Source organism: Caretta caretta, chromosome 3 (assembly GCF_965140235.1).
Source record: "Caretta caretta isolate rCarCar2 chromosome 3, rCarCar1.hap1, whole genome shotgun sequence".
NCBI classification, from domain to species: Eukaryota; Metazoa; Chordata; order Testudines; family Cheloniidae; genus Caretta; species Caretta caretta.
The window spans coordinates 69,385,928-69,412,940 of NC_134208.1; the positions used below are offsets into that span (position 1 = coordinate 69,385,928).

General features: G+C 43.4%; 1 long non-coding RNA gene across 1 annotated transcript; it reads left to right on the top strand.

Moving 5' to 3' along the window:
• The first annotated feature begins 36 nt into the window (after nt 1–36).
• On the top strand, nt 37–26,969 carry LOC142071533 (uncharacterized). Its single transcript, XR_012667610.1, has 2 exons — nt 37–251; nt 25,880–26,969. It is a non-coding gene; the product is annotated as an uncharacterized LOC142071533 (long non-coding RNA).
• The last annotated feature ends 44 nt before the right edge of the window (nt 26,970–27,013 follow it).

The window sequence follows — 27,013 nt, forward strand, 5'->3', positions numbered from 1 at the left end:
ACAATGCACCGCGGCACGTACGCCACTTCCGCTTCCGGAGCTGCTCTGCCAGGGCCGAGCCGCGGCGGGGCGTTGCTTGGGCGACGGCGTTTAGCGTCCGCGCCTCCCGGCTCCCTCAGGCGGCGGTCGGCCCTGGGGTGGTGCTCCGGCTGCGCGATGGGGGCCCGGGTCTGGCAGGGGAACCCGCCCACCACCTCGGTACAGCCCTGCCAGCGAGGGGAGGATGGAGCCACGCCCGCCTCCTGCCCACGGTTAGCGTGTAACTTCTTCAGGGCAGGGACAGCACCTAGCACAAGCCAGCCTGGGTTGTGCCTAGGTGCTACTGGGGTACCAGGAAATGATGGAACAACCCTGCTAGCCTGGAGGAAAAAAACTAGGGTGACCAGATAGCAAGTGTGAAAAATTGGGACACTTTTATTTGTGGGGAGGGGCGATAGTTTCCTGTCTCAGACAAAGCCCTTCATATCAGAACATCTGGTCACCCTAGAAGACACACACACATACACGCTTGCTCTCATAATCAGTGACCTTACTCCTTCCATCAGATTCACGTGTGTGGAGCCTGGGGTCCACACAATCCTATTGAAGTCAGTGGGGCGCCACATGAGCAAAAGCAAGATAGGAGTCTAAATTATCATTATTTATTATTTGTATTACCATAGTGTCTAGCAGCCTCATCATGGACCCTGTTGTGCTAGGTGCTGAACAAACACAAAACAAAAATACAGTCTCTGTCCCAAAGTGTTGAGAAACTAAGTATGAGACAAGAGACAACACAGGGCTACAGACAGACCAACAGTGGGAGTACAAGTGAACAATGAGCATGACAGGCAATACACAGTCTTTACACAGCAACAGCCTAATCATTGTCAAGTTGTTTGTTTGTTTTGTTTTTAAGAATCACGGCAAAGGAGAGTTTTGAGAAGGGATTTGAAGGTGGATAATGAGATACCTTTGCAGATAGTTTTGGGGAGTGTTTCTCCATGTGGGACAGCATGGGAGAAAGCACAAGATGGTGCAAAATTTAACAAGTGGGCAGTGGAGGCTGGCATCATTGGTCAGTTGGAGCCAAGCATGTAGCGCAGGGGTCAGCAACCTATGGCACGCGTGCCAAACAGGGCACACAAGCCTTTTTTAATGGCATGCTGCTGTCTGCCGGGGACAGCAGCGTGCAATTAAAAATCCTGCCCAGCCCGGCCCACTCTTCTCCACCCCCACCCATCGCTCTCGCCTTGCAGAGGCAAGCTTCCCCCTCCCCCCGCCTCTTCCCCCAGCATGGAGGGTTCCTGCTCCTCCTTCTCTCCCTCCCTCAGCTGATGGCTCTTGCTACGGATGGGGAGAGGGAAATCGGAGCCGCAGCGGGCTCTCTGGTCCGGGGATCTTGGGGAAGGGGGTGAATTGGCATATCCCCTCCAGCCCCCTGCCATGAGCCGCTCAGGGGAGGGGGCTGGGAGCACCCCCACAACCTCAGCCCACACCCACAGCCCTCTGCCCTGACCCCTGCACCCCACTCACATATCCCCAGCCCTCTGCCCTGACCCTGAACCCCCCACAGCCCTCTGCCCTGAGCCCTGCACCTCCTTCTGCCCTGACCACTGAACCCTCCTCACACACACCCAGCCCTCTGCCCTCACCCCTGCACCCCCCACACACCTCAGCTCCATGCCCTGACCCCTGCACCCCCCACAACCCCAGCCCTGACTCTGGCACCCCAGCCCCCTGCCCTGACTCCTGCACCCCCCACACATACCCAGCCCCCCCACACTCCATGCCCTGATTCTTGCACCATCCACATCCCCACCCTGAGCACCAAACGGGAGCTCCTGCACACACACCCCCACATTCCCACCTGCACCCCTCGCACCAAATGGGAGCTGCCCAGGTAAGCGCTCCGCACCAAAACCTTCTGCCCCAACCCTGAGCCCCCTCCCTCATTCTAGCTCCTGGCCAGACCCTGCACCCCAACCCCCTGCCTGCTCCATTTCCCCCAGCCCTGTTTTCAGCGTACTCCCACCCTCATCTCAGTGCAGAGAGAGGAAGAGAATGGGCCAGAACCAGGGAGAAAGTAGGTACCTACTCTATGCGGACAGGGCCGGGACCCCAGACCAGCAGCGGGCTGAGCGGGGCCGGCAGCCGGGACCCTGGCTGTCAGGAGCCAGCGGACGGAACCCTAGACCGGCAGCGGGCTGAGCCGCTCATCCCACTGCTGGTCTGGGGACCCAGCCGCTGGCCCCGCTCAGCCCGCTGCCGGTCTGGGGTTCTGGCTGCCAGTCCCTTCATAGAATCATAGAATATCAGGGTTGGAAGGGACCTCAGGAGGTCATCTAGTCCAACCCCCTGCTCAAAAGCAGGACCCATCCCCAATTAAATCATCCCAGCCAGGGCTTTGTCAAGCCTGACCTTAAAAACTTCTAAGGAAGGAGATTCCACCACCTCCCTAGGCAACGCATTCCAGTGTTTCACCACCCTCCCTTGCCAGCTGGGGGCCCGGCCGCAGGCCCCACTCAGCCCGCTGCCGGCCTAGGTGAATGGAACCCCAGGCCAGCAGCGGGCTGAGCGGTCCGGCGGTGTAAGATCAGCATTTTAATTTAATTTTAAATGAAGCTTCTTAAACATTTTGAAAACCTTGTTTACATATGACAATAGTTTAGTTATATAATATATAGACTTATAGAGAGAGACCTAAAAAACGTTAAAATGTAGTATTGGCATGTGAAACCTTAAATTAAAGTGAATAAATGAAGACTCGGCGCACCACTTCTAAAAGGTTGCTGACCCCTGATGTAGCGCTTGATAGGAAATGAGAGATGATAGATAGGTTGGGGATTGACTGTGAAGGTACTTGAAAGTGAATACAAGCATTTCATGTTTGACATGAGAGAGAGAAGAAGGAGCTTGTGGAAGGATTCAAAAAGAGGGGTGACAAGATAAAAGCAATGAGCAAAGAAAGTGAATACAAGCAGTTTGTGTTTGATGTGAGAGAGAAGGAGGTGCCTGGGGAGGCATTCAAAGTGAGGAGTGACAATGTCAAAGCAACAAGCTAAGAAAGTGATCTTTGCACAAGCATTCTGAATGGATATGCACAGGGCAAGACTGCATTTGTCAAAGCCAAAGAGAACAATATTGTAGTAGCTGATATATGAAATGGTGAGAGTTTGAATGAGAATTTTAGTTGTACAAATGGATAAGAAAGGCCACATATTAGATGTTATGAAGAAAGAATTGGCAAGATTTACGTATAAAATGAGGAACTATAGAGAGGTCCAAATTGCAGATGACACCCTGTATCAATATTTGTCTAGAGAAAGGGAAATGAGCAGTTTCAATAAGAACAGTTGTCAAAATTAGTAGATTACAATTTTGCTAGTTTATTTTCTGATTATTAATATTCTAAGACAATTGGCTAGCCACATACTTATCCTGGTTAAACTTAATGCACTATTACCACGTCCAGCTATTCATTTGGAAGTAACTTATATTTCATTTATTTTCTGAAACTTTTCATCACATATGCACTATATTCTATATTGTACTGAAACTAAGATCCCATTTGTTCCTTAGCTGAACATGCAACAATCAGACACTAGATGGTGCCAAGAGACCATCTGGAAAAGACAAAATGAAATCTGAGTGCAGGAAGTCGTAATCAAGATTAGAAAGGGTCTGAGAAACAAAGATCGCAAAGGGCCCGATTCTGATTTCATCATGATTATTCACAGAGTAAGGTGAGCAAGGGTGACAGAATTAGGCCCAAAGTGATATACACAGCTGAAAAATAGTGTAGTAATACAAATAGATTATGGACTCTTTGTGCCTGGAACTGTGATGACACTCTGACATCTCTATGCCGCTACATATAATTATAAAATTATTTAAAAAACAAAATTTCTGATCAAAGAATTCAGAAATACTCTCATGCAGAAAAAGCATGGCTGAGCTGGGGGAAGACACAAAAATTGTTATTTGTTATATTATGATAGAATCTAAGCCCTGTTCAGGATCAGGACCCACTGTGGGAACTGATTACTCCCACCTCTTCTGGTTCAGAGATACCAGTAATTTACACTTTATAAATCCCTAGATGGAATTTGATAAATTCCAGATAGTCATCCATTTTTGCTCAAATTAATTATTACATTTATTTAATATTTACTTTGGGATTGGGGCCTCATTGTGCTAGGCACTGGGTGTACATATATTGAAAAGACAGTTGCTGCCCCAAAGAGCTTTTAATCAGTACATTAATGCTATGGACTCCATCACCTCAGTAAGAAGTTAATCCATTTATTCACCACTCGATGAAATATCATCTCCTTAAATCAGAGGTCCCCAAACTGTGGGGTGCACCCACGTAGGGGGGCATGGAGGAACTTTGGGGGGGGCATAGCGGGGCCTGAGCCAGCCCCAAAAGGGGGTAGGGAGGGATCGCCACCCAGCCCTGTTCTGCCCTCAACTCCGCTCCAGCCCCAGCTCCCGGCTAACTTCAGAGCCCATGCTACACAACCCCATCTTAGTGTGCAGGCGGCGGAGTCCGCCTCAGTGCACCGGAGGCTGGTCCTGGCAGAAACCAGGAGAGACCTCCTGGATTACGAGCAGGGAAACTAGATGGATTCCCGGGTGCTTGGTTGACGCATGGGGCTCTCCACCCCTCAGACCCTCCTGTTCATACTCCAGAAGATGGGGCAGCCTTATTGCCCACCTCTTGGGTTTTCCTTGAGCAGGTCCTGCGAGAGGGTGCCCCCAGCTCACTCCAGACCTCTGGCTCTCCGACCTTTTCATCAGGCTCCTGCCCCGCAAGCCCCCCCCCCCCCCCTCCCCAGCCTCCTGGCCCCGTTTTTTCTGGAACCCAAGCCATCTGCACGCAGTGCAGCCATTTCGCTTCCGAACCGCACCTAGGGAACAACTCTACATGCTTGTGCTCCACATATTTCACTTGCTCACCCTCCTGTTCCACCCCAAGTGGCAAGACCTTTTACCACCTGTGGAGGGTGAGGGAGCCCAGTGGGCCAGCCTCCCAGAATTCAATATGTCTCCATTCCCAGTGCAGACTTAGTCCCGCCCCCAGCCCCAGCCCCTCACCATGGCTCCATTCATAGCCCCAGACTCAACCCTCTTACCCCTGTCAGTAGCGCTCCCCACCCCCCACCCCCCCCAGCACTACCAGCTCCTGGTGGGGTTGGGGGCGCAGACAGGGGTAAGGGGGAGTGCAACTGTGAAATGTTTGGGGAACACTGCCTTAAATGCTTCTTACATATGTTCTCTCTTCTCTTATCTAGATTATCTAGGCATTTCTGACAGGTTTCAGAGTAGCGGCCGTGTTAGTCTGTATTCGCAAAAAGAAAAGGAGTACTTGTGGCGCCTTAGAGACTAACAAATTTATTTGAGCATAAGCTTTCGTGAGCTACATCACTGAATAAATCCGATGAAGTGAGCTGTAGCTCACAAAAGCTTATGCTCAAATAAATTTGTTAGTCTCTAAGGTGCCATAAGTACTCCTTTACTCTACGCATTTCTGTTTCACCCATGACTGTGGTATCTAGTCACCAATTTAAACCTTATCAGCTAATTCCTATCTGGCCAGTAACCTGAAATAATTAAAAATATAAAATAACTATTAACATATTTATTTTAAAATACTAACCTTAGCTAGCTTAAGTACTTCAATCTTGTTACTGCTTGTGGACAACAAATCAGAACTAGGAGTTTTGCCTGAATGAAGAGCAAAAGCTCTTTTCTATAGTAGCACAGGTCAGCAACCCTGTTACTCTTCTGTTTCAGTCTGGCATTCTTTGTGTATGTCTATGATGAAATACAGAAATCTGGATTCTTATTTCTATTCTAATATTAAAATAAAAGCCTCACTCATAATGGTTTTTGAAAGAGACATTTCCATCTTTCCAGTGGGACTGTTTTGAGAGCTGGAAGCAATGCAGGCCAAAGAAAGTTAGTAAATAACTATTTTTTCACTATTGCAGAGAATTGGGGTATATTACTACAAACTACCTAAATTAATCCACCTCTTCAATAAAAATTTGGCAAACAAATATAGAAAAGAAAAAAACAGAAAGATTAACCACTAATCTGAGACTACAACAGGATTTATATCACCCTAGGTTATTATATAAACTAAGTGGCTTCTGATTTGTACCAACAGTCACACAGGAGCATTCTTCCACTGTGCATCCCAAGTCACTTCCTAAGAAGAAAAGCCATTAACTAACCTTGAGCCTATAAACTGATTATGTGTGCTATAAAAACTTAAATAGTATAGAATAGAAAAGACTTTTCTTTGATTTACTGGCTGGCTGACTTAATTTGTTATGATTTGATTGTTTAATGCTGCAGGTGGACTGACTTTGTAGGTTATGTAGATATGATTTTACTGCAACTAAGTGGTTATTACTATGTTGTTGTAATTGTCAGGTTGACTGGAGCTCTTTGTATAGATTTTTTTAATATTATTTAAATCTAAATAAATATTGTAACCTGTTAGACTAGTCATACTGTACCCCAATAACACTTACATTGCAATGGTGTTGGAATGGAAAATCATTGAAATTAAAATATACTTTGGAGATTTAGAATAAGATTTTTTTAAATGGGTACATAAAATTTCAGCTCCTAAATCCATCTTTAGGCACCAAATTAATGGCCTGATTTTCAAAAAAGATGAACACCCATCAGCTCCCATAAAAATAAGAAAGAACTGGTGGGTGCTCAGTATTTTTGAAAATCATGACACTTGTTCTGGTGCCAAAAAATGGACTTGGAGACTAACTTTAGCAAACTAGCATCTGAAACAAATTATAATTTTCCCAAACCAGCAACTGGAAGAAACATATTTTCAGGGGGAAGGTTTTTTTTTAATTTATTTATGCAAAATTAAGAAGAGGCGCCTATCTAAAGTTCTTGGCATCCCTGGCACAAGTTCCAAAAATAAAATTAAAATTACAGTGCTCTCCCAATTTAAGGCTACTCCCCAACAAATTACTCTGCAACAAATAAGAAAAATCTTTAGGACATTAGGGGGTACTATGGCCCCACATATACATAACTTAATTTTACGTCTGGGGACTAGAACAACTCATCTTCTTTGTGTCCAAAACAAACAGGAAGCCATCTAAAAATAAAGCAATAACAACTCTTGGACTTGTTCCCTGATGCAAGATTGTCATATACTTCCGCATAGATATTCAAAGAGAGGAAATCATGATCATTTAGTGGAGCAAAAGAAATTACCCAGTCAAACTGGGTTCTATAAACTCCAAGAAGCTATAAAAATAGGAGAGTAAGGGAAGGAATATGAACAACTCACCTCTGAGTCTTTATTGAAATCTTGACTAATTGTTCAAGCTTATGCTCTGGGAAAATGACAATTTCAACTCAAATCTCTAATGGATGATGACACTGTTAATTCAAACTCTATAATAAAATCCAACATAGAAGAGATGCCACAATTAGTTCATGGTAGAATTACTTTCATTCAAAATCCCTTGAACAGTTGAATGCTATTAGGATATCCCCTTCCTTGGCACCAACCATTACTGCCTCGCAAGCCATAACCCCTCACATAGTATGAACCCAAAAAAATGTATCCCACCCACTTCATAACATAGCTAGCCCTCCTGACAAGAATAGTGAACAAAAGCGATAGATGTGATCATCAGAGAAATAAGTAGCAGATGTTCACTTGATGGCCAGACAGCAACAGTTTTATTTTCATGTGCCTGGAGGTCACAAACTTCTCAAAGCTTAATGACAATAAAAAAATAGACAAGAAAGCTATTTTTGTTCTCCTAGACAATAAAAACAAGACCCCACAATATTGACATAGAGAAATATTTGAGACCCTTACTTCTGGTACTCATTAGAGAGTTACGAATCTAAGTAGGGCTGTTAATTTTAACACCACCTTCTTAAACATAAGATATGGACAATATCTTTTAGATTTCTAAATAAGGGCACTAATCTCACAATGGGCTCCCCAGCCCAAGACATTGGCATATGACTCTCTTGCAGTGTGTGAGGCATACCAGAATTCCACCGGTCCTTTACAGGAGTCCGTCTTGAGAAATCACTACTAGAGTTCCTTCAAGGCCTGAGGTGCCTGAGATATTCTGCCTTTGTAGTTGATGTCTCTCAAAAGAATGGTCCAATGTGGCCACTGGAGCACCTCTGGCAACTCTTTCTAGGGCCTGTAGAAAAGTGTCAACAACACTCTGTGGACAGTGTCTTCAAAGCTACCTGACAATCAGCACAGACTCTCGGATCTTCTTTCCCAAAACAAAATTCTGCTTCTACTGGGGCCAATAATTAATTCCAATTCAGAGCAATCTTGCCTGCAGTATAGTTTATACACTTCACAGCTTGAAACACTTCCAAAGCAAGTGAAGGCAACATGGATTAATTTATCTGCCTACACCCAAAATACTTTAATTGATCATGACTTCCTGGATGCTGTAGTAGAGGTGAAGAAACCTTTCTTGGCTTCTTGCACAGCTATGACATAAGACATCCAAAACTTGGCTATAATCAGTTACAGACTTATAATCAGTTATAGACTTCCGTCACCAGCACTGTAGCTGTCTTTCTTTCTACTTCATCTATCCAACACTATCTGTATACCATGGGGACCTGTAAGGATAAAGTTTAGAGTCCATAATATCAATAGTTGGAGGGGATAACAATTCTATTTTTATGGTTTATTTCAGTATCACCCAAAATGAGCTAAACACTGTACACACATTTAGGAAGACAATCCATCCCTCGAAGAGTTTAAAATCTAAAAGAACAAGGAAATTATTACAAATTGGGGAAAGGAATACAACATAACAAGCAATGTGGTTAGGATGATGATAGCCACATGTCTTATTAGTTAGCTGGTTTTTATATATTTGATTATGTATTTATATGATTCATACAAAAGAAACTACATAAAAACAAAATAATATGCATTGTAAAGTCAAGCTCTTTAAAGTTAGAAAATGCCAGAATAAGGCTGGCCTTGCAACCTTAGTTTTGCCGTCATTCTGTACATATTAATTATGACATAGTCTTTAATTACAGAATCACATACTATTTTCTCCACAGGACCTTGCCTCATTGAGTGCACAGGATGGTCAAATGAGACTATAACTGTATCTTACCTCCCTCTAACAACATATGCCGTTTTCCATGTTCCCCATGCAACTCCAGCTCTACACTCTTATACTATGTCTGCATAGAATCGTAGGACTGGAAAGGACCTCAAGAGTTCATCTAGTGCAGTCCCTTACACTCAAGACAGGATTAAGTATTGTCTAGATCATCCCTGACAGGTGTTTGTCTAACCTGCTCTTAAAAATCTCCAGTGATGGAGATGCCACAACCTCCCTGGGTAATTTATTCCAGTGCTTAACTACCCTGACAATTAGAAAGTTTTTCCTAATGTCCAGCCTAAACCACACTTGCTGCAATTTAAGACCATTGCTTCTTGTCCTATCCTCAGAGGTTAAGAAGAATAATTTTTCTCCCTCCTCCTTATAACAACCTTTTATATACTTGAAAACTGTTATCATGTCCACCCTCAGTCTTCTCTTCTCCAGACTAAACAAAACCAATTTTTTCAATCTTTCCTCATAGGTCATTTTTTCTAGACCTTTAATCATTTATGTTGCTCTGGACTTTCTCCAATTTGTCCACATCTTTCCTGAAATGGACACAATACTCCAGTTGAGGCCTAACCAGCGTGGAGTAGAGCGGAAGAATTTCTTCTTGTGTCTTGCTTACAACGCTCCTGCTAACAGTGGCAGATTTAGAGTTAGTGGGGCCCTGTGTGCAGCTTCATTTTCGGGGCCCCCCTTGGGACGCAGCCAAGAAAAACAACATTCTCTCCTATCTCCCTCTTTGCCCCCCGTTTATCATTCTTTTTTTTTATCCTCCTCCTATATTATAAGTAATGGAAAGTAAATGAAAATAAAATGAGGTACCTTGATGGGGCAGGGGACTGGGGTGCAGCTGGGGGTGTGGGGTGCAGGCTCTGTGAGGAAGTTTGGGTATGGGCTGCAGGCTCTGGGCTGGGGCAGGAGGTTGGGGTGCAGCAGGGGAGTTACCTCGGGCGGCAGGGCTCCCAAAGCAACTGGCACACACACCCCTCCGGCAGCAGCTCCTAGGCAGGGGCAGAGAGGGGGGTCTCCGTGCGCTGCTGCCCGCGGGCACTGCCCCCACAGCTCCCATTGGCCACGGTTCCCAGCCAATGGGAGCTGCGGAGACAGCAGTCAGGGCGAAGGCAGTGCATGGAGACACCACCTTCCCAGGGGCCACAGGGACATGCTGGCCACTTCCTGAAGCGGTGCAGAGGGAGGGAGGGAGGGAGGCAGAGCAGGCAGGGAGTCGCCTTAGTTCTGCTGCGCTGCTCCTGGCACGTCTCTGTGTGCGCCTTGGGGGAGGAGGGCAACGGGTCTCCATGCGCTGCCCGGGGCGCACAGAGACATAGAAGCAGCTGGCTGCTTCCATGAGCAGGATGGGGCCACCAGCCACAGTATGCAGGCAGCCTGCCTGCCTGAGTCCTGCTGCACCACAGGCCGGGACTTGGCACTGTCGTTGGGGGCCCCGTGCCACCACATGGGTTGTTTCATGGTAAATCTGCTCCTGCCTGCTAATACATCCCAGAATGATGTTTGCTTTTTTTGCAACTGTGTTACACTGTTGACTTATATTTAGCTTGTGATCCACTATGGCCCCCCAGATCCCTTTCCGCAGTACTCCTTCCTAGGCACTCATTTCCCATTTTGAATGTGTGCAGCTGATTGTTCCTTCCTGAGTGGAGTACTTTGCATATGTCCTTACTGACCATTTCTCCAGTTTGTCCAGATCATTTTGAATTGTAATCCTATCTTCCAAAGAACTTTGCAACCCCTCCAAGCTTAGTATCGTCCACAGAGTTTATAACTGTACTCTGTATGCCATTATCTAAAATCATTGATGAAGATGATGAACAGAACCAGACCCAGAACTGATCTTTGCAAGACTCCATATGATATGCTTTTCCAGCTTGACTATGAACCATTGATAACTACTCTCTGCGAATGGTTTTACAACCAGCTATGCACCCACCTTATAGTAGCTCCATCTAGGTTGTATTTCCCTAGTTTGTTTATGAGAAGGTCATGTGAGACAGTATCAAAAGCCTTATTAAAGTCAAGATATACCACATCTACCGCTTCCCCCCATCCACAAGTCTTGTTACCCTGTCAATGAAAGCTATTAAGTTAGTTTGACATGATTTGTTCTTGGGAAATCCATGGTGACTGTTACTTATCACCTTATTATTTTCTAGATGTTTGCAAATTGATTGCTTAATTATTTGCTCCATAATCTTTCCGGATACTGAAATTAAACTGAATGTCCTGCGTTGCCCTTGTTCTCCTTTTTATAGACTGGCACTATATTTGCCCTTTTCCAGTCCTCTGGAATCTCTCCCGTCTTCCATGACTTTTCGAAGATAATTGCTAATGGCTCAGATATCTCCTCAGTCAGCTCCTTGAGTATTCTAGGATATATTTCATCAGGCCCTGGTGACTTGGAGACATCTAACTTGTCTAAGTAATTTTTTAACTTGTTCATTCCCTATTTTAGCCTCTGATCTAACCTCATTTTCACTGGCATTCACAGTGTTAGATGTCCAGCGCCATTTAAGCTTGGAGTTGTAATTGCCAGCTTGCCTAGATATACTGTGCTAGCTCTATTTGAGTGATCACCTAAAAATAGCAGTGTGTCTATGGCACCATGGACGGTGGCTCAGCCTAGCCACTGAAGTACATAACCAGGGGGCCAGGCGGGATTGTACTCAGCCTGTGCCACCACGGACACACTGCTCTTTTTAGGCACTAGCTCAAGCTGGGAATCGCATGTCCCAGGCATACCCTTATTCATATATTTAAGGACCCTCACTGTGCAGCACCATTGATCCAGGGAGTTAGCAGCAAGTTGCCATACATCATCCTAAATAATAAGCCTCAGTGCAGACTGAGGTATTGCAATCTCCCTGAGAGATTCCTTGGAGAAGGGATCAGAGTATTTTAAACATGTAAAACTTATTTAGAGTTTTCCTAGCACTAGTCTTCTTCATCCTCCCCACTACCCTTAGACAGTATCTTAGGGAAGATACAGCACTGTGATCTGCCCTAAGGACCTCTCCAAGTGGCGATCAAAAAGGAGAAAGTTAAGGTTGTGTGGGATTGTGGGGTAGGAGGCCTGACTCTAACTGCATTTACTTTCATTGAATTTCATGGTTCTCTAATTTTTGTGCATTGGTTGAGAGTATTTCCTGGTTCTCAGAGGTTTCTGGTTTTGGCTGCCAAGTTTCGTGTTCTGAGAGAGTACAAAGCACATGTTAAGTTAAGTAATCTTAAGTCCCCTTCAATAATGTGGTCATTGTTGGTTGGTTTGTTTGTGTTAGTGAATAATTCCTTATCTGCCTCCAACCTGCAGAAATTCCTTGATACGGCTCTTGAACAGGCTCCTTCTTCATCTCTATAATGGCTGAGGTCTTTTATACCCATTCTGAATTGTATCCACTAAAGTTAACTTAATATTTTACTGTTCTGTATAATATGGATCTGTAAGGGTTGCTTTGTAATAGTTACTTTGTGTCAGGAACTCTATGGGTCTGGTCAAAAGACCACTGAAATTAACTGAAAAATTCCAATTGACTTCAATGGGCTTTGAATCAGGTACTATATGTATTACTTTAAAGAGCAATAAGAAAAACATGCGTGTTTATGCATAACATCAGAAGGTCACACTTAGGAGAAATTCAATATTTTATTAAATGCAGATTAGTATTCAAATAAACAATGGAACAGGGAAAGAAAGAATATCAGAATTAGGAATGTAAAATTTAACCGGTTAACCGCTAAACTTGATGCTTATCAGTTTCAGTTCTGCTGCCGCCTCCTGCACCCGAGGTCCCAGCTGCCGCCCCACACATCCGGGGTCCCGGCTGCCGCCACACGCACCCCTGCACCCGGGGTTCTGGCTGCCAGCCCCAAGCCCAGGATCTCGTCTGCCAGCCCCACCAGGGGGACTACGCTGCCGGCCCCACACCAAGGGTCCTAGCTGTTGGCCCCACGGCCGGAATCCCAGCTGCCAGCCCCGCCGCTGGGACTCCACTTCCAGCCCCACACCTAGGGATGCCAGTGGCCTGTGTGGGGTGGTAGCAGTGATCCCCAGCATGAGGCCAGCAGCTGAATTCCGACCGTGGGCCTAGCAGCCAGGACACCGGCTGCAGGGGGGATCCCTGGGACACCAGCGGCAGCAGGGATCCCCGGTGCAGGGCAGCAGCAGAATCCCATGTAAAACATCCTGTCCCCTGGTTCCCCCATTAAACATTTAATTGTTCAACCGATATAATTTTAATTGGTTACACGGTTAGGTTTTTTACATGCTATTTACATCCCTAATCAGAATTAACATACCACAATATGACTAAAACCTTGATTATATTCAAGGGCGCCCTGGCTTAAAATAGGAAGCTCAGTATTGTTTTACCATATTTTGCTTTTTAAACGGTGCACTGAATTAGATAAAAACTATATTACCACATCAAAGGAGAAAAAGCATATTTTCAGACAAAGGGTGGAAAGAGAAGATGAGACATCCCTTTCTGAGACATGGCCCACACAAACTTTCCATTCTTGCTTTCGGTAGAAAAAAATCAGTTTCTGGCAGGTGGTGCTGTTGAACTGGTGCTGCATATAGTTTTACCTGCAAGTGTAGCTGATGCTTTGTCTGCACAGGGAAGGTTTTTTCCATATAATCTAAAGTGTGAATTTAATCAGATATAGCTAAACTGATACAACCCACAGTGCGAACACACTTATTCCAGCGTAAGAAGGTTAGGTGGGGGAGGCTGTCTGTTTTTTTTCCGGGGGCGGGGGCGCTTGCTTTGGGTTATGTTTCTTGGAAAGGGGGTTAAAGTCAACCCCTAAAAGCTATTCTTATGTTAGAATATGAGTGTCCACAGAGGACATTATACTATACAATTATATTAAAATTTTCCCATGTAGACAAGGACTGTGGACAAATCATGGTCAGCAAACCATGGTTAAAACCTGCTTCAGTTACTGAAATGGTGCTGTACATGATTTGTCCTGATCTGCACTTACAGCTGTTTTCAGCTGTACTAGTTGCTGACACCCATTGTTAGCATAGGGGGCATTCTGTAGTGTAGAAAAATCCTCATATATAAATGCTGGAATGCTAGTTGACAGCTTGTTAAGGCAAAGAGAAATTCTGTCTCTCAGCATGATCAGTTAACAAGGGACAGCATGCCTTTTGCAGGGGTTAGTTTAGTTATATTTATCATCTATTTAACTTTTGTTTGTGGTTTTCACTTTGTTTTCTATGCTATATCAAATCAACTTTGGCATAATTTAACCACAAATAGATGTGATGACTTCAGCTGGTACAATCTCACTTAGGGCATGTCTACACTACAGACTTAAGTCAACCTATGTTAGGTCTACTTACAGCCACTGCAGTAATTACTGCGCACTACCCTCCTTCTGTCGGTGATGTGCATTCTCACCAGGAGCGCTTCTACCAACTGAAGAGGGGCAGTGTGGGGGGCTGAGAGTTAGGACTCTGAGCTCTGCACACCTCCACACTGGGAGCATAGGCGCTGGCTTCTGCTCCCACTGGTGGGTGCTCGACCCCACTCTGCCACTGGCCCCACCCCTTCCATGAGGCCCCTCCCATGCCCCACCCCCATTCCAACCCCTTCCCCAAAGTCCCCACTCCAACTCCGCTCCCTCCCTGCCCCTATTCCGACTCCTTCCCCAAATCCCCACCCCGGCCCCGACTCTTCCCCGCCTCCTCCCCTGAACGTAACACGTTCCTGCTCCTCCCCCACCCTCCCGGAGCTTGCTACGCTGCCAAACAACTGTTTGGTGGTGGCCAGGTGGGAAGCGCTGGGAGGTAGGCAGAGGAGCGGGGATGTGGTGCGCTGGGGGGAGGCAGGGGAGAGGGAGGGGAGCTTGGCTGCTGGTGGGTGCAGAGCACCCACTAATTTTTCCCCGTGGGTGCTCCAACCCCGGAGCACCCACGGAGTCAGCATCTATGACTGGGAGCCCAGCTGTCCCTTCTCCCTCCACAGGCTCTTGGCTCCCTGCTCCCAGCCAGGAGTTGGGGGCAGTACCCGTGCTTCTCTGTTTCCTGAGCAAGGAGCCTCCGGGCAGCAGTATGGAGCTGTGAAATTTACAAGACAGTCAAGTGCCAATGTAAGTAATGCAGTGTAGACACTGCGTCGCCCTAACTACACCAGCATAAGCCCTATGCCTCTTGTGGAGGTGGAGTTATTATGTTGGTATAACAGGGCACTTACATCGGCAGGACAAGACTGTGGTGTGTACACTGACATAATTAGGTCAACATAAGCTGTTTTAGGCTGACCTAACTCTGTAGTAAACACCAGGCCATAGTCACCTCGGAGATAAGGAAAGTAACTTCTAAACTTACGGGAGATAGTAGTAGCAGTGAGCATTTGGTCAAAGGGCTGCCATCCCCTCCCCACACAGTACTGCCAGTTAACTGGCATAGGCCCATATGAGTAGAGGGAGAGCCTTACAAACTGAGACATGCCTAGTCGGGCTATACTCTCACTAGCTTTTCTACATAGTCTTAGATCCATTTATTGTCTCCATTGCAGGTCCCCTGGCCTTCTCCTACCCCGAATACAGCCACCCCTGCAGTGATTCCCTGGTATGTTCCCAGACCTGCAGATATCCCACAACAAGCATTCTGCTTTCAGGAGATAGTACCTAGTTTTGGCCAAAGTTGAACTAATTTAAAAATAAAGTTACTATTTGAGATGATTGGTAGAAAGGCTTTTCAACATCATGTATTTGCAAAGCACATATCCTTTTATTGATGTACTTTCCTCAGAGACATTGCAAAAATACCAATGGAACAATACTTTGAAAAATATCACAATATATAAGCAGCTATGATAGGAATAGAACAAAGGTTCTGTTGTTGTGCTCCACAACAGAACAAATAAGGAAAGAAAAGAGAAGCGTCAGAAAAAAATCCTCACTAATTAAAAGAAGTGGAGTAGAGAGACTACAATCAGACTTTTCATATGTTTGTTTCAACTGGGTGCTCTTTACATACAACAGAGAGTTAATAACTAAAGATATGCAATCTAGGCATGCGTAGTGACTAGTCATTCCAAGAAATATATTGCATAATGGTATGACTGGATTTCCTGACTAAGTACATCCAGCCCCTGAAACGTTTATGTCCTACTTCGGGAATTTCCAAAGTGTTATGCAAATTGGTGCCAGCAGCATATCCAAGTTATGTGGTTTCACTTACGAACACATATGGAAACAAACTGAGTTTTATCCCAATTCCTTGTTTTGTCTCTCCTGACAATGAAGGCTGGCAGCACAGCCTACCTAATTTAATTATTTCTAAGAGTGTCTGTTTCTCCCAGTCTTAAAACTTAGGTTATAAATAAGTGAGGCCAAAAATAGTGTATGCTTGGTTTCACAGCTGCAAACATTCATCTGTGAATAAATGAATGTTGCAATCAAGAATTTCCAAAACACTACGTAAATGCCAGTAGTCATCAACAAATTATGCAATTTCACTTCTGGTTTATCTAAACACATACAGGAGACATACTCCATAGCTTTTACTTTACATAGTGACCTGCTCAGTCATCTTGATCAATTTCAGGTTCAAACATAGTATTTTTATATACATACATATATGACAATGAAAATATGCTTCACCAAAATGCTGCAGAGCATTTTGTTTGTTTGTTGGCTTTTGTTTGTATTGGAAATCTTTAGAATGTTTGTTGACAGGTACTAAAAATGTTTAATAAAAAGATTTTACATTTTTATTATGACCCATTGGTTAATCATGATTTTTTCCATTCGAACAACACAATACAAATAATGCAGGTGATTTTTTTTCCTTACAAAGTCTCTTAAAACACAAGTTTCTGTCATGCTGGATAAATGAAAAGGCTCTTTTAGTGTGATTTTCAACATGATCTAAACAGAATTCACAAAGTCTGTATGTTGTATAGTTACCACTTATGCAACGTATCTACAGCTTGTTATGCTCCTGTCTGTTTTAGGACATGGCTGTCTTACAATTCAAACCATTATAGGGACCCTGTTGCAACCTAGTTTTATTCTGCAGTGTAAATTAAATCTTACCTCTATTACCAAGCCATTCTATTGGATAGTCCAAAGTTTTAGCACTGTTCAATCATATGGTCAACATCTTATCTACCCTATAGTCTGGAATCAGATTATAACCAGGTCCCCTTACATGGTTCTGTTTAAAGAGCAGATGGGCCCTCAGTGACACAGATTTATCGTGATTCAGAGGCTGAATTACTATCTGAACGTAATTTCCCATACAGCCTTTTATGTACAACATTGCACTTTTATGTTGCAACATGCAAGCCTTTTATGTAGAACATTGCACTTTTATGTTGCAACATGCAAGCCTTTTATGTAGAACATTGCACTTTTATGTTGCAACATGCAACGCTGCTGAATATATGCAACTGGGGCTTGGAGGAGGGGTCACCTTCCTCTGAACCAAGCTATTGGCCCTGCCAAAGGCAGGATATGAGATTTGGTAGACTAGGGCCTGATCTGATTTGTCAAATCCTATATTCTTAAGTTTTGAAACGTTCCTTTTCTTACCATATTCTCTTTATCCACTATGACAGAGCATGTGTAGGCTAACCACTGTGTGCACTTTGTAAGTGTCCCCATGTGGGCCAAACTGGTGAGATAACTGATAAAGTACTAGGTTATTAACCAGTTAACAAGGTGTACCAGCTCTTCAGCTGAGGACACTTAAAAAACTGGCAGAAAGAGGAAGGAAGAAAGGGCTAGAGAAACCCAGGATCTTCGGGAGGTGAGCACTCTTCCCTTGTGCCTAGAGACAAGTTAAAAAAGCATTATGTAGGAGGGCAAGGACTGGAATAGCACATTGTAAATAAAGCCCACGATGGTGAACTAGGGTGACCAACTGTCCTGATATTAAGGGTTTTGTCTTATATATGCAACTATCCCCTCACCCTGAAAAAAATAGGGTCCTGATTTTTCACACTTATTCTCTGGTCACCCTATGATGAACCAATGCAGGAGCGTGTGAGGATTGTCTGTGGAGAGGAATCCAGAGTCAGGGAAGCCTGCTCTTTGACTTTCCTGTTCCATATTTGTTAAAATTAATAAATACGGCCATATAGCCTCCAATGGTTAGAGCTGTATGGGTGTAGAGGGGCAGAACTGAGCTTTATGTAATCAGTCTTGTCCCAACCATTTTTCTCGTTTCATGATTCTAACGACAACAGACAACTTTCCATTTAGAAAGCCAAAGATAGTACTGCACACAGGAGGACAACAGCACTGAATTGTCTTCTGGGGCGTCATACATATTTCACAGATATTGCATCACCTGACCCTGTCATACGAGGCATCAGAAGTGGTGCTCATGAACATAATCCTCAGGAAAAAAATTTAGGCTGCAGCTGATTAATTTCCTTGTCTCCTTATAAAAGGTTTTAATTTATCATAGCACTCAGAACTGCAGTAACATTATTTTCTTAAACAGCTTAGAACATAAGAACGGCCATACTTGTTCAGACCAATGATCCATCTAGCCCTGTCTCTGACAGTGGCCATTGCCAAGTGCTTGTCATTGAGAGTGAACAGAACAGGGCAGTTTATTGAGTGATCCATCCCCTGTCATCTAGTCCCAGCTTCTAGTAGTCAAAAGTTTAGGAACACCCAGGGCATGGAATTGCATCCATGCCCATCTTGGCTAATAGCCATTGATGGACCTATCAGAAACTTATCAAGTTCTTTTTTGAACCCAATTATAGTTTTAGCATAGTCATAGTTTGGGGGAATGTAGGGGGAGTATTGCCCCCCAAAAAAAACAGGGGGGGGGCTGTTACAAGTGTTCAAGTGACACTTGTAACTTCCCTCACCAATTTCTGTGACTGGGGAAGCTTGCTCTGCTCCGCCTGCCCAGGGGGTAGGGGGGAGGCTTTCTCCTTCCCACACTGCACCTCCTCCTCCCGCCACCAATGCACGTTTCAGCTCAGGGGATGGAGGAGGCAGTTCAGAGGCAGCTGTTCTCCTGTGCTCTGGGTCACTGCCCAAGCATCTTGCTGCTGTCTCCTGGTCCTAGTGCCCACCTGTTTCCTGTACAACGATGGGTGCCCGGGGGGACAGGACAAAGAGGGCTGGAGGAAAGGGGGTGGGAGTAAGAGACAATGGGATTGGATGGGGCCAGGGACAGTGGGGAGTGGAAGGGGGAGGAGATGTGGAAGAGAAGGAGATACGGGAATGGGTGGGGGGAAGCAAGAGCCAGGCATATGGCATCCCCTCGACAGCAGCAGCAACCCCAGGAGGCAGGCAGCTGCCGCAGCACAAGAGCAGCAACATCGCTGCAGCGGCCGATGCCAGAGAAGTGGCCAGCAGCAGCTGGGGCTCCCCCGTTAAGACAGCCTGTCTCCCCCAGCATCGGCAGCCCAAGTACCACTCCAGGCGGGGGAAGAAAGCCAGTGAGCCAAAGGAACTGTCTTAAGAACATAAGAACGGCCATACTGGGTCAGACCAAAGGTCCATCCAGCCCAGTATCCTGTCTACCGACAGTGGCCAATGCCAGGTGCCCCAGAGGGAGTGAACCTAACGGGTAGTATCTCTCTCCTGCCATCCATCTCCACTCTCTGACAAACAGGCTAGGGACACCATTCCTTACCCATCCTGGCTAATAGCCATTAATGGACTTAACCTCCATGAATTTATCCAGTTCTCTTTTAAACCCTATTATAGTCCTAGCCTTCACAACCTCCTCAGGCAAGGAGTTCCACAGGTTGACTGTGCGCTAAGTGAAGAAAAACATCCTTTTATTTGTTTTGAACCTGCTGCCCAGTAATTTCATTTGGTGGCCCCTAGTTCTTTTATTATGGGAACAAGTAAATAACTTTTCCTTATTCACTTTCTGCACACCATTCATGATTTTATATACCTCTATCATATCCCACCTTAGTCTCCTCTTTTCCAAGCTGAAAAGTCCTAGCCTCTTTAATCCTCCTCATATGGAACCCATTCCAAACCCCTAATCATTTTAGTTGCCCTTTTCTGAATCTTTTCTAATGCCAGTATATCTTTTTTGAGATGAGGGGACCACCTCTGTACGCAGTATTCAAGATGTGGGCGTACCATGCATTTATATAAGGGCAATAAGATATTCTCCATCTTATTCTCTGTCCCTTTTTTAATGATTCCTAACATCACGTTTTCTTTTTTTGACTGCCGCTGCACATTGTGTGGACGTCTTCAGAGAACTATCCACGATGACTCCAAGATCTTTCTCCTGATTAGTTGTAGCTAAATTAGCCCCCATCATATTGTATGTATAGTTGGGGTTATTTTTTCCAATGTGCATTACTTTACATTTATCCACATTAAATTTCATTTGTCATTTTGTTGCCCAATCACTTAGTTTTGTGAGATCTTTTTGAAGTTCTTCACAGTCTGCTTTGGTCTTAACTATCTTGAGCAGTTTAGTATCATCTGCAAACTTTGCCACCTCACTGTTTACTCCTTTCTCCAGATCATTTATGAATAAGTTGAATAGGATTGGTCCAAGACTGACCCTTGTGAAACACTAGTTACCTCTCCCCATTCTGAAAATGTACCATTTATTCCTATCCTTTGTTCCCTGTCTTTTGATCAGTTCTCAATCCATGAAAGGATCTCCCTCTTATCCCATGACAACTTAATTTATATAAGAGCCTTTGGTGAGGGACCTTGTCAAAGGCTTTCTGGAAATCTAAGTACACTATGTCCACTGGATCCCCCTTGTCCTCATGTTTGTTGACCCCCTCAAAGAACTCCAATAAATTAATAGGACATGATCTCCCTTTACAGAAACCATGTTGACTTTTGTGCAATAATTTATGTTCTTCTATGTGTCTGACAATTTTTATTCTTTACTATTGTTTCAACTTATTTGCCCGGTACTGACGTTAGACTTACTGGTCTGTAATTGCTGGCATCACCTCTGGAGCCTTTTTAAATATTGGCATTACATTAGCTATCTTCCCGTCATTGGGTACAGTCGCTGATTTAAAGGACAGGTTACAAACTATAGTTAATAGTTCCGCAATTTCACATTTGAGTTCTTTCACAACTCGTGGGTGAATGCCATCTGGTCCCAGTGACTTGTTACTGTTAAGTTTCTCAATTAATTCCAAAACCTCCTCTAGTGACACTTCAAACTGTGACAATTCCTCAGATTTGTCACCTACAAAAGACAGCTCAGGTTTGGGAGTCTCCCTTACTCCTCAGCCGTGAAGACTGAAGCAAAGAATTCATTTAGTTTCTCTGCGATGACTTTATCGTCTTTAAGTTCTCCTTTTGTATCTTGATCATCCAGGGGCCCCACTGATTGTTTAGCAGGCTTCCTGCTTCTGATGAACTTAAAGAACATTTTGTTATTACCTTCTGGTTTTTTGGCTAGCTGTTCTTCAAACTCCTTTTTGGCTTTTCTTATTATATTTTTACATTTAATTTGGCAGCGTTTATGCTCCTTTCTATTTACCTCACTAGGATTTGACTTTCACTTTTTAAAAGATGCCTTTTTATCCCTCATTGCCCCTTCTTTTACATGGTTGTTAAGCCACGGTTGGCTCTTTTTTAGTTCTTTTACTGTGTTCTTTAATTTGGGGTATACACTTAAGCTGAACATTGGCTTCAGCATGCACGTGTATGCATATGCACATGGACACTTTGCTTCCCACCCCCCACCCTCCTGGCTATATAGCAGTCAAACTATGCCTATGAGTTTTGGCCTTCACAAACTCTCCTGACAATAAATTTCACAGGTTGACTGTGCATTGTGTGCAGTACTTCCTTATGTTTGTTTTAAACCTGCTGCCTATTAATTTCATTGGGTGATCTCTGGTTCTTGTGTTATGTGAAGGGGTAAATAACTCTTCCTTATGCATTTTCATTTTCCAATTCTAATAGAGAGAGAGAGAACTGCATGCAGTATTCAAGCTGTGCGCATACCATGGATTTACAGTTGGCATTATGATATTTTGTCTTTATTATCTATCCCTTTCCTAATGGTTCCTAACACTGTTAGCTTTTTTGACTGCCACTGCACATTGAGTGGATGTTTTCAGAGAACTATCCACAATGACTCCAAGATGACCCCATCATTTTGTATGTATAGTTTGAAGTCTGTTTTCCAATGTACATTACTTTGTATTTATCAGCATTGTGCATCATCTGCCATTTTCTTGACCAGTCACCAGTTTTGTGAGATCCCTCAGTAACCCTTTGCAGACAGCTTTGGACTTAACTGTCTCGAGTACTTTTGTATTGCATTCAAACTTTGCCACCTCGCTGTTTACCCCTTTTTCAAGACCATTTATTAATATGTTGAACAACATTGGTCCCAGCACAGATCCTTTGGGGACCCTGCTATTTACTTCTCTCCACTGTGAAAACTGACCATTTATTCCTATCCTTTGTACCTTCCCTCATATCCCATGACAGCTTACTTTTCTTAAGGGTCTCTTTGGTGAGGAACCTCATCAAAGGCTTTCTGAAAGTCCAAGTATACTATATCCGTGGGATCACCCTTTCCACATGTTTATTGACTCTCTCAGAGAATTCTAATAGACTGGTGAAGCATGATTTCCCTTTACAAAAGCCATGTTGACTTTTCCCCAATATATTGTGTCTGATCATTCTGTTCTTTACTATAGTTTCAACCAATTTGCCTGGTACTGAAGTTAGGCTTTACTGGCCTGTAATTGCCAAAATCACCATTGGAGACTTTTTAAAAAATTGGTATTACATTAGTTATCTGCTACTCATCGGATAGAAAGGCTAGATTTGAGTGATAAGACCAACATAAAGAATTCATTTAGCTTCTCCACAGTGGTCATATGTCTTCTCTGAGTGCTCTTTTAGCACCTCAATCATGTAGTGGCCCCACTGCTTGTTTGGCAGGCTTCATGCTTCTACTGTACTTAAAAAAAATATTGCTTTTTAGTTTTTGTCTTTTGCTAGTTGCTCTTCAAATTCTTTTTGGCCTGCCTAATTATACTATTACACTTGATTTGCCAGAGTTTATGTTCCTTTCTATTTTCCTCAGTAGGTTTTGACTTCCACTTTTTAAAAGATGTCTTTTTGTCACTAACTGCCTCTTTTACGCTGTTATTTAGCCATGGTGGCATTTTTTGGCTCTATTACTGTTTGTTTATTTGGGGCGTATATTTAGTTTGAGCCTCTTGTGATGTTCTTTAAAAGCTTCCATGCAGCTTGAAGACATTTCACTCTTGTGCCTCTTCCTTTTAATTTCCATTTAACCAGCCTTCTCATTTTCACGTAATTTCTCTTTTGGAATTTAATGCTACTGTGGTGGGCTTCTTTGGAATTCCCTCCCCCATAAGTATGTTATATTTAATTACATTATGGTTGATATTACCAAGTGTTTCAGCTATAGTCACCTCTTGAACCAGATGCTGTGCATCTCATAAGACTAAATCACAAATTGCCTCTCCCTTCGTGGGTTCCAGGACTAGCTGCCCAAGAAGCAGTCATTAACAGTATCTAGAAATGTAATTTCTGCATCCTATCCTGAGGTGACTTGTTCCCAATCAATATGGGGATAGTTGAAGTCCCCCATTATTTTGGGGGTTTCTGTTGCCTCTCTAATCTTGCTGAGCATTTCAAAGTCACCATCACCATCCTAGTCAGGTAGTTGGTATAATGCTGGTAGACTATGTGCTAGTTCATGCAAAGGCCCATAAGCCTCAACTGAACACTGGCCAATACATAGTTGGAAACCAGTCTGGCTCACCTGTGTTAATATTATTAAGTTTATAAGAATGTATTTAGATTTTATGAAATGCTTGTAAGACACTGCATGTACTAATCTCACTTATAACATCTGTGCCCCATGTTATAAAATGATATCAAGTGTTTGCATTGTAATCCTCTGTAATTGTGTCATGTGAACTCATCCCACCACCATGAACTCTGGGAGGAAGGGAAAACCCCTAACAAGAAGAAACTATCTTTATGCTGCTTGGAGGGCATAAAGGAGGGTATGATTTCCAAGCATATATTATAATAGCTATGTGGCTTAATCAAAGTGAAGGGACTAGGCAGGGGGTAAGAGACAAGATCAGGGAGACAGACCTAAACTGTACAGGGAATTGGAGGCAGAAGTAAAAAGCTTAAAGTTGGGGAAGAAGGTGAGAGGAAGCTAATGATGGTACTTGAAGAGGCGCTGAACATAAGCCTGAATAGTAAGCAAGGGAGACCACCTTCCTGGTAGCAATTTGGTCAGATTGAAGGAGGGCTAAAGTGAGTATCTGGGAGACAAAGAAGAGTAAGTTGCAGTAATCATGTTGAGCAATAATTAGGACCTAGACAAGGGTTTTAGTAGTAGGACTGAACGAATGAATTTGAAATAATACAGAGGAGGGAATCTTGTAGATTTCAAATTGTTATCTACCAGGCACAAAGAAATGGACAACACAGGAAGTAAAAAATAATTTAGCAGCAGGGTTTTTTTGTTTCTTTTTAAGGGAGCACAAGACATATAATTCATTACAATCTCTGTACAGAAAAGGCTACTGGTAAATGAAAAATTCCAACTTGCGAAGGAAAACCCCTACTACTCTCCTTCCAGTTGAGGGAGTCAAAAAGGAAAATCCCTGTCTGAAAATGAGTAAGCAAAGAGCTCAGCTGTCATAAAGGAAAGAGGAACAAAGGCAATGGGTACTTTGACTTAAGCAGTTTGTTTTCAAGTTGTCTTAAGTAATGTTAGCCAATAAAACTTGTTGCTGCTGTTTAGTTAAATTGTGAAAGTTTGTTGCTCATGTTTTATTTAAAAAACCTAGGTTTGCCAGGGGGCGGAGAGAAATATACACACGCACACACACACCCGGAAGACCTAGCAAAGTTCACAGAAAGATCTGTGTTTTTATTTAAACATTTACCAAATAGTGGAAAAATTCCCTACTTTCTACCAAATATTCCTAAAACAATATCTGAATACACACTATATAGCCAGGATTATTAAACAATGACAAAACTAGAGATAATTCTATTGATATTTTGTTTTCTACTTTCTTTATATATACACACCTATTAATTTCCACACAGTTTCATAGAGTTTAAGGCCGGAAGGGAGCAGTAGATCTAGTCCAGTGATTGTCAACTGGGGTACCGTACATGTACCCCTGGTGGTACTCAAATCTTCCAGGGGGTACATCAACTCACTAGATGAAGACAAAAAGCTATTTTATGATGGACAAGCTCCCCCCACCACAAGCCTTTATCTGTACTACAAAAACAGACCCACAAAAAGGTTTAAGCTCTAGCATAGTTGGGGGCTATAGTGTAGTTAGCACACAAATTTGTCCAAGTAACCTGCCAGCACAACCACAGTAGTTAAAACCATTAAAAAAAATAGCTGTGTAACACCCAGACACAATTGAATCCAGTTAATTTTGAGACTCAAGACACAGCACTGCACCACAATTTATCCTCAAGCACCAATAACTAGATCAGGAATCTAATCATGGTAAGAGGCACGCTCCTAAGTCTGGACATTCCTGCCAAAGCAGCTACTTATCTTAGTAGCTACCTGGTGGCAAAAGACACTAATCAACTGTGAAGGAGATAAACACTTTCTAATCACTGGGTTGGTGAAGCAGTTACTGGGCAGTTGATGTAATTAAGCAACCTTTAAAAAGCCTTAAGACTGAAACGTCAATGATCTCTCATGCTTCAGGTGATTTTTTTGTTTGTTTGTTTTACTTCAGATATACAGATGTTTTATTTATTAAAGCATTTGGGACCAACCAACAAAATTTCCCTTAGAGGAATGAGACACAACAAGTTGCATCTTCATCAGAAAAATGAAAATTTCACTATTCAAACCTGAAAGTTGCCTGGAATAAACAACCCATTAAAAACAGAGTTATGGTGGCAATTAGAACATGAAAGGAGATCTGTCTCGAACATACTGAATCACAGCTCCTGAAAAGTGAGGAAAGTTCTACAAGTTTCAACTATTCCTTTGTTTAAGCTTGTGTCAGTGGTCGAGGGACAACTACATAGAACACATCACTGGACATCGGCAATACCAGAAGGGATGATCTGGAGCGCCGATGAGAAGTGCAGTCAGAAAAGTAACAAATACTTTCCTCACGGATTCAAGTATCAGAGGGGTAGCGGTGTTAGTCTGTATCCACAAAAATGAGGAGTCTGGTGGCACCTCAAAGACTAACAGACTTATTTGGGCATAAGCTTTTGTGGGTAAAAAAAAACCCTATTCTTCAAATGTGAAGTGGTATTGACACCTCCTCCTCAATTATTGGGAGTGGACCACATCCACCCTGACTAAATTGGCCTTCAACATTGATTCTCCACTTGTAAGGTAACTCCCTTCTCTTCATGTGCCAATATATATTTATGCCTGTTTCTGTAATTTTCACTCTATGCATCTGAAGAAGTGGGTTTTTTTACCCACAAAAGTTTATGCCCAAATAAATCTGTTAGTCTTTAAGGTGCCACCGGACTCCTCCTTCTTTTCTAAATGGATAATCAAGCTAGTTCTCAATTACTGAGGGACAGTCTCCACTCATGGATATATTTTGCTTTCCACAACCAAATCTCTGTACAACTTTTCATGAGTGATGTACCCGAGTATTCGGATTCTAATATCTAAACTGTATTGTTAAATCTATTCACCCAAATTTGGGTTATTGCTGATTATGTACTCTACGTAGCATATGACTTTTAAAAATCTAACTTGGTATTTGTGGATAATCTAATTACAGACACTTTTCTCAACCTATGTACTATAATTTTTTTTTTAACATTAGCTTCAATAAAATGTTATTAATCTTTTTTTCTGACCTTGTGAACTTTATTCTGGCACAAGTCCATTTAGG